This window comes from Pelophylax lessonae, assembly GCF_965119305.1.
Source record: "Pelophylax lessonae genome assembly, chromosome: 4".
NCBI classification, from domain to species: domain Eukaryota; kingdom Metazoa; phylum Chordata; class Amphibia; order Anura; family Ranidae; genus Pelophylax; species Pelophylax lessonae.
Genome location: NC_138771.1, coordinates 247,399,696 through 247,408,716, shown reverse-complemented (window position 1 = coordinate 247,408,716; position 9,021 = coordinate 247,399,696). Strand labels below are relative to the sequence as shown.

General features: G+C 40.0%; 1 pseudogene across 1 annotated transcript; it reads left to right on the top strand.

Moving 5' to 3' along the window:
* The first annotated feature begins 893 nt into the window (after nucleotides 1–893).
* Nucleotides 894–5,868, top strand: LOC309554577 (large ribosomal subunit protein uL2-like; annotated as a pseudogene). The gene is made up of 3 exons: nucleotides 894–927; nucleotides 4,697–5,280; nucleotides 5,681–5,868. The product of its transcript is annotated as a large ribosomal subunit protein uL2-like (transcript).
* Nucleotides 5,869–9,021: the final 3,153 nt, after the last annotated feature.

Genomic DNA, 9,021 nt, shown 5'->3' with positions numbered 1-9,021 from the left:
AGGCTCTTCCTTGGGCGAAGGCATTCTTGTCTCGCCAATACTTTTTCTCCTTTTTACGGAGAATTTGTTTGCTGTAGTTTTCCAGGTGGTCCTTCAATTTTCTTTCTTCTTCGCTGTACATCTGGACAGTTTTTAATGGTGCTAATTTCAGGTATATCAGTTTTGTTTCTTCATCGATTTTTTTGATTTGACGTTCATATTCCTCCTGTAGTAGGATCATCAGGTTTTTGGAGCATATGTTTAGTTGTTCTTCCCATTGTTGTTTCATAAGTGCTGTTACATTGTCCATAGTTGGAAAGATCTGAATTCGAAGTCCTGCTGGGTTGATCTCCTCGGCAATATATCTTTCAAAAGACTTAATATGCCAATGAAGAGATGATTTCTTTTCCAATTGTCGTCTGAGGGTATAAAAGAGAGCAAGTGTATCTGATTCCTGCTGTTCTTTGTTTTGAAAACTTGTTTCAATCTTGGACATCAGGTTCTTCCATTCATCCCCCTGTAGGTCACCCATGGTCGTTTCTTGTTTTTTTGACCTCCTTTAGTAAGAGTGATCACTGAAAGGATCACTGATGCAATTTTCCTAATTTCCTTTCACTCTGCGATGCAGAGATTCGAATAAGGAAAAAGCGTTTAATTATGTTCGTAGCTATCTGTCTTGTAGCTACAATTTGATTGGTACGTGTATTGCTGTAAGTCTCGATTTCTCAAACGAGAAATGCAGAGAAAAGTAAAGAAAAGAGAAAAGAAAAAATGGGAATAAAGATTCCCTATAAGTGGTAAAGGTTTCTAGAGATCATGTGAGGAATTGGATGATTTCCATCCGTAATCTAGAAATGCGATTGGGTAGTTTAGAGCTCTAGAGAACCTTTTGAAAGAGTTGTTAGTGTAGGTAGATGATTCCTAAAAGTAGTGGCGCCAACATCCCTGGTATGTATACAAAAAAGTATTTGTTTCCTCAGGTCAGTAAGTGGGACTTTAAGGCAATAAAGAAAACGTATCAGCATACGAGCGTTTTATAAATTTTATCGTAAAAGATACATGAATTACAACATGTTTGTTTCATAAATTATATAGTGCAGGGTGGGTGAGAGACCCATCCGTGATAGTGCAAGAAGGTAAAGAAGTGACACTTGTGAATATTTGGTGACTTTAGAAACACAAAAATCCTGAGAACTCTAAGTGGGTAAGAATCTATATATTCTATATATGTCATGGATATTTATGGAACAGCAATTTGGTCTTTCTAGTGCCTGCATCACCATTACTCCTTTCCTTTATGGGGATCTTGTGACTACCTTGGGAAAAAGAGGGGAATGTTCCAATAACAACGACCGAGAAACTGTATATACAAAAAAACAAAATGTAAGCTATTTATTCAACCTATACCACACAAACTAAGTATTCAGTGCATAATGACACTTATAATGTCTAAAATGTCTAAATATCATTTTAGATATGGTGATACCTTGAAAAAGGCATAGCCGCTTTAGGCAAGCCGAAACGCGTGGGAAATTGAGACGCTACCTGCAATATCCAATACCGACGGATGGCAGGATTTTTGTGTTTCTAAAGTCACCAAATATTCACAAGTGTCACTTCTTTACCTTCTTGCACTATCACGGATGGGTCTCTCACCCACCCTGCACTATATAATTTATGAAACAAACATGTTGTAATTCATGTATCTTTTACGATAAAATTTATAAAACGCTCGTATGCTGATACGTTTTCTTTATTGCCTTAAAGTCCCACTTACTGACCTGAGGAAACAAATACTTTTTTGTATACATACCAGGGATGTTGGCGCCACTACTTTTAGGAATCATCTACCTACACTAACAACTCTTTCAAAAGGTTCTCTAGAGCTCTAAACTACCCAATCGCTGTTCCAAAGAAACAACTAGAAAGGTAAGAAATGTTTTTTAAATAGTTTTTAGGTATTCTGTGTGAAAAAGATTGCATATCAATTGAATAGTGTTTTTTTTTTTTTTTTTTTTTGTGACTACAAAAATGGAAATTTACTTTAAACTTACAGATTTGCTTTAAAGCTGAACGGCAGGCTAAATCAATATTGTGTAAAACAATAGGCATGCATTTTCCTGTTTCCTTAGGTCTTTTGTATATTTATTCTATATCTCTGCAGCAATCCAGCAAGAAAAAAAATTCCTGGGCTTTGCCTCTGTACAGGTGTTTCTTGTACTAAAGCCAAGTCTTTTCATCTCTCTGTCCATGAGAAGGGTGTCTGGTCCTGTGTCTGCCCTTTTGCAGTTTTCAGAAGGGGAGAGCAACACATTTTTGTCATTACAGAAGACAAGGTTGGATACAAATTGCACCTGCAACCGGATGACATCACAAATGAGTAAACTGATTGGGCCGAACAAGGCAGTTGTGCATATGGGAGGTGCTGCCTAGGACTGCAAGGTGCAATTTGGTGCAGCTTTGTATGGTAGTGTAGCACCCTCCAAGGTAGGTGCTAGGTAAAGTATAGTGGGCCTTGTCTGCTTATTAGCATGGCCATGATTTTCAGCTAGGCTGGCATGTGTTCCCAGGCGTGCCTGTTGGGTTGGGGAGTCTCCGCACTGTGTCCCAATGAGGGCTCTCATTGGGCAGTGGAGGAAACCTGACCAATAGCACACCAGGGCTTGTATCCATCCTGGAAGGGCAGATTCTGCCACAGAGCATTCTGGGAGGGGGTATAAGTCTGTGGAGAGCACATGACAGGTGGTCTTTGGTGGGAAGCAGAGTCCCCAGGAGGGAGGGTACGGCTGTCTCTCCTCCTGTCAGGAAGAATCGGGTATCCCAGGTGGCTGGACTGAGGGGATGCCAGGCTGAGCTGAGCTGCAGGAAGGATCCAGTGTGCTGAGGACCAGCGGAGCAGTGGGGGTCGTGTTCCAGGAAAGCATTCTGAGTCGTGAGTACTGTGAACTGTCCCTGGGGGTCTGCCTAGTCAGAGGGGACCACTCCGGAGAAGGTAAGAGGGATCCAGGAGCTAGCTAGCCGGTGGAGAAATAGAGTAAAGGGGGTGCCAGCGGTTTGGCCCTGAAGTGTACAGTGTTACAGTGTTGAGAGTTGCAGCAGTATCTACTAGAGGCCACCTCAGTCAGGAAGGACTGGAGGAGGCCGTGTCAAGGACTTTGAGCTAAACAGAGTGTCAGAAGTCAGCTTTCAGTACAGTACAGCAAGTCAGTGATTTCAACCACCAGCAAGCGTTGGTCGGCATTCAGCCGGCGTCAAGCCAGCGTTTCAAGGCATTTTTCTTCAAGTGTCCCAATTTGTACCTAGTTGAGCCAGAGGAGTATCCCACTCATTTCCTTCTCCCATCCCCACATAAAATAAACAAAAACAACCAAAGATGCAGGACTGTTCATTGTCTCAGATCTCACACTTGGGCAATCAGCTTAAATGTGTTGGTGGTAATGGTAACCATGGCAGACCCACTTCAGGCCCAATGCCTGGAAATATTGCTACAGTAGCAAATCAGATTCTAACTTCATTGTGTTCAATTAAGCTTTGACAATAAAGCTGGAAGCTGATTGTTTTTTTTATGCAGAGCTGCACCAGATTTTGCACCATTGCAGCTTTAGTAAATAATGCCTAGTGGGTCTCTGTGAGTGGTGAGAATCTGTACTCCCCAGCCCTTGCGAGATGTTTTCATGTAGTCTCTAGATGAGCATTATGGCTTTTGAACATAGCCCTGATGAAGGGGAAGTTTGTTTGGTCCCTGAAATGCATTGGCTTGATTCTACTATGAATAGAATTTTACATTAAATTACCTTGGACATTTGGCATTCTCATTGGAATGTATGTGTGTGGATTCTCAACTCTGGGTCTTCTCTTTTTCCTAAAGGTGGTTCCCGTTTTGTTGTGTGCTGCTGAACTTGAGCCATTTCAGTGACCCTTACAAAAATCCAAATCCAGCGCCCTCTTTGTTCTTGAGTTTGGACTGATGACATCGGGACAGGGCACAGTTGGAAGTCAGAATTCAGGCAAAGATATGTGTAGAGAACACCACACATGAAACAGAAAGAAATGAATTCTAGCATATGAGGCAAAGGCTAGGTGTAAAAGAGAATAATCAATAGGATTCAGAAGAACTAGGCAGGGGATTAAGAACCAAGCATACAATTGTGATAGAAGTTACAGGATTCAGCAGAACACAGGCAAATTAGCAGCACCATAGGTGCAAGTTCATGTGTGCAGGGTCTATGCGCACAGCAGGCCAGAAGAAAGAAAAAGTGTGCATGCACACACAGCCCTGGAGAGGTGGTAAAGGCTAAGGCAGAAACTCTAAGAAAATAGCATAAGAATGAATTCTGGATTTAGGACAAAGGGGAACTAGCATTCGGGGAATGCCTATGATGGACATGGATGTCCATGTTACACTGCAATACTGTAATATACTGTTATTTACTAATATTAGATGATTATAATCATATTAGGTTTCTTTTTGATTTGTAGTATACAGTATCTAAATATTCTTTCTTGGGCTGTGCACCTAAAAGTAAGTTTGTATGGTTTTAGCTCATCTTTGCTGGTAAATCGGAACCAGGAACTCAACACACTATATAAACTAGTGAGCAAAAAGAAAATGTAAGTTTGGATAACTATAAAAAGGTTAAAACAATGCTATCAATATTTACATTTTAAGTTATTGGTATTTATTCAAAAATGGCATAAATACCCTCTTTGCGGACAGCCCGGGCCTGGCGCACCGTAGGACATGTAATCAAAGGACAGAGAAAAAGTGCAGGGTCTTTTTTTGGAGCCCATATAAAGCACAGGAAAGGACCTGCTAAGCTAAGGGCTGTCGACTTCACAGAAAGGCATGGCTACATCAAGGGCATTTTGAAAATACATTATCCACGATCCTGGCCACGGTGCTCCACTTGCTAAAGTTGCCTTTCGTGCTCCTTACAGGTTCAAGAAAAGCTATGAACTTTTTATTACGGCTGAGGGTATCCATACAGGTCAATTTGTGTAAGAAAGCTCACCTAAACATTGGTAAAGTACTCCCTGTTGGCACCATGCTTGAAGGAACTATTGTTTGTTGTGTAGAGGAAAAGCCAGGTGATCGTGGCAAGTTGGCTCGCATATCTGACAACTATGCTACAGTCATCTCCCACAATCCTTAAATACAGGTAAAGAAGACCAGAGTAAAGCTGCCATCTAGCTCCAAGAAAGTTATCTCTTTTGCAAACAGAGCACTTGTTGCTGGTGGTGGATGTATTGATAAGCTCATCCTGAAGGCAGGTCGGGATTACCACAAACATTAGGCTAAAGGCCCGTACACACGTGCAGATTGTTGGCCGAAAAGATTCGGCCAACGACCGATCGGCCAATTTTCGGCTTGTTAGTATGATGCTTCCGACAGCCGACAGCGCACTTTCGGCCAAACAGAATCTGTCGTGCAAGCATTAAAATTTTTGTATGCCGACACCAGAACGGCCGATTGTTCGCCAGTCAGTACAGAATTCGGCCGACAGACAGCAGATTTGCAAGACTGGGCATGCTCAGAAAAGAAAAAACACAGGGAAAGTTAACCATTACATGACATTACTTCTGCAGTCGGCGGACAAAATTCGTGTGCAGTCTTTTGCCCTTTTCAGCGGACACGACAGCCCGGGGACAAAAGATGGCCGATCGTTCGGCCAACGATCGGTACGTATGTACGGGGCTTTAGAGAAACTGCTGGCCAGGTGTTCAGGGTGTGGCTATGAATCCTGTAGAATGTTCCTTCAGTGGTGGTAACCATCAGCACATTGGCAGACCTTCAGCAAAGCTCCAGCTGGTCGCAAGGTCGGTCTTATTGCTGTTCATCGTACTGGACGTCTGCGCGGCACAAGGACTGTGCAAGAAAAGGAGAACTAAAAATATTCCCTGCATAAATTACATAAGAAACTTTCAAAAACTTCTAGAAAAAGAAAATTTTATAAATGCTAAATAAATTGGATGCATAGAAATGGCCACTTGCAATGTTAATATTTATGTATTTACCGTTTAAAAAGAAAGTTAAATGCTAAACATGTAATCTGTGTCACAGAATCAATGCAATTTAGGTATAGAGGTCAATCTTCACATTTTAATTATTGGTATTTATTCCAAAAATGGCATAAACACAAAATAAATTGGATGCATAGAAATGGCCCCTTGCAATGTGAATATTTATGTATTTAAAACTTAAAAAGAAAAATGCCAAACATGTATTATGTGTCAACTAATCTATGTAACTTAGGTTAAGAGAATTACATGTTTAAATACAGTTTATTACTTTTCTTTCTTCAATAAATGTGCAGTAGCTAAAAATAAAATAGTGTCTTCTCCAGCATAAAAGGAAGAGTTAAAAGAGCGTTCATACAAGGAGCATTGGTCTACTGATTACTGCCATGGCAACACAGCAGCAGCAGCTTCCAGTTTCACAGTGTTTGTCTGCTATGATAAGTAGCAGAAATGCTTTGCTGAAAATCCTGTATTGTTCATTATGATCTGAAACCCTGACCTTTTTAAATGTAACATGATATGAAAAATAGCCATGGAAAACAAGTTTAGCATAAGGTATGCCCCAGCTTTGTCTCCTATCTCAGAAGTTTTGAACATTTTATTCTTTAAATCTTTAAAATTTTAGGCTTTTTTTCAACATAAATGTTGTTTTATTAAATAGTTTTAACTATGTTGAAATTTTCTTTTTTTTTTTAAGTTAGACATAGAGATTAACAAGTAAGTCCCTTAAGTTACGATTCAACCCAAACAGATTTGATTCACACAAGGCAGATATTCAATTCTCCATGTAGTATCTTATGTTTAAAGGTCTGTGGCAGACCTCTGTAAGTCTCATTTGCTTTACATTGCAGCCCTTCCAAAATCGTTTGTGCTATTACCATCCTGCTATAGAATCACAAAACACAATTTCCATCGAAATGTAATACTTGCATGTGAGCAGCTGATTTCACAAAACAAACAGACCCCTGCAATGCACACAGACTTGTGTAATGTTACACTCTATGTTATTAAAATGTAGCTTTCTATAATAATCTTAAGCTGATGTGAATTAATTAAAATGTCACTTCCTGGCAACTATCGTATTCTGGTTTAGTTCTGAACTATTTTACAATATTAAACTCACCTAGAATGTTTAAACAATTAGCTCCTTAATTTTCCTATATGCCTACATGGATCTTGAAGTACAATTATAGGCATATCTTGCTTTAGGAGTTCCATCTTATAGGGTACCTTATAAGTAGAGATGAGCTGAATGTTCCCAGACTCAGTTTGACGCAGGTTTGGCAAGCTGAAAGTGAACCCAATTGAAGCCCATGGGAGCTGAATCCTAAAAAAATCATTAATGGGCATTTTCTTGGTTAATAGGTAAGGGGTTGCCAAACTAAGTGCATAGGGAGCTGGGCAGTGGTCTGGGGGACATGTACCAAGAAGAATAAAAAAAACTGAAAAAAAAAAAAGATTTACCATTCAGAGGGGAAAAGTTATTTTCAGGCATCTTAAAGGGCAACATTGGAAATGCAAAAAAATGCTGATTAAATGCTTCAGGTATGTATGTATGTGGTTTTTACAGAATGTATGTATGTGGTTTTTACAGAACATTACGATTCTCATGGGCAGCACCAGTGACTATGCATTGTGATACAAAAGAAGTTGCATGTGTAACAGTTTATTTTATTTTGCATTAGTCATTGGCCTTATATACAGCAGCAGTAACCCAATATGATTCATATCCAAAACAAATAGGCTTAATTAGGTAATTTTTCAAACACAACACTTTTTTGGCATAGCAGTGATAGACCATAATTAAGTGCTGTAAGTAGCAGGGGCAATATAGCTAAAATGTATTTGTACTTTGAAAAAAATAAAAATAAAAATAAAAACACTATCATTGTCAATACAAATTGCAAAACAATATTTTTTCAGTTTTTTTTTTTTTTAGTACCATACTGTATTGTATAGCTTAACAAAATGTCAACCCAAAGAGCTTAAAAACATCTCAAAACCAATAAAACACTTTTTGACCTCTTCTCTGGTAAGCCACTGAGCATTTCAGATGTCTCTCGTGTATATGGAGTTCCTCTGAGTAATTTCCTATACCTTCAGCAGTGTGTAAGCTTTGTTGACTCTCTCTGCCACTCTAACCTACAACGCTTCCGGGCATCAGTCATGGACTCCTGGATACTTTAAGGCAGACACAAAATATCCAACCTTTATAAACCTTTGCATAGAGAACTTTTCAGGCATATTTCAGACTCGGTAGCAAAACCCTGGAACAAAATCCTTCACTCTGCCTCAGCCCACGACCACATGCTTTCTGGATATCCTACCACTTTCCGCTATGTACACAATTAATTTTGGAGGGAACAACAATTCAAAATCCTCCACAGGGCCTACATCCCTCACCTTTGCTGGCCTTCGGACACATCTCAACACCTTTGTACTTTGTGCAAGGCCCATAGACCCTCCCTCCTCCATAAGCTGTGGGAGTGCCCACAAATTTCTTCTTTTTGGGATCAAACTCTTAGGTTCATCTCACATCATCTTGGCCTAACTCTACAAAAAGACATATACGTTCTCCTCTTTGGACACCTGGACTTACAACTCTCCATTATACCAGGCCGGCTGAAATCTATATACCTTCGGCATAAACCATGGCTAATTACCTGTCTGATGTCAGCCAGCAAACTCATACTCAGACTCATACTCAGACACTGGGTGGATGTGTCTCCACCCTCCACAGCGGAATTACTTTCAGATCTCCAAGCTCTCATGATGAAGGAATGCACAGGCCTCACTCTTCATCCGCACCCTCGCCCAGATGTTTTCCTTCGGAAATGGAACTGTTTCAGTACCTCAGGTATTCTTTCTCTGATCTTTGGTCTATGGATGTCAGGCCTTCTTCTTTGATTAATGCATTCCACTTTTATTTCTCAGCTAAATCTAAATCAGGCTGTTGATTGAGACAGTGTCTTTTATTAATCTATTTAACCACTTCTAGCACAACTACTTATCTGACCCACTAAG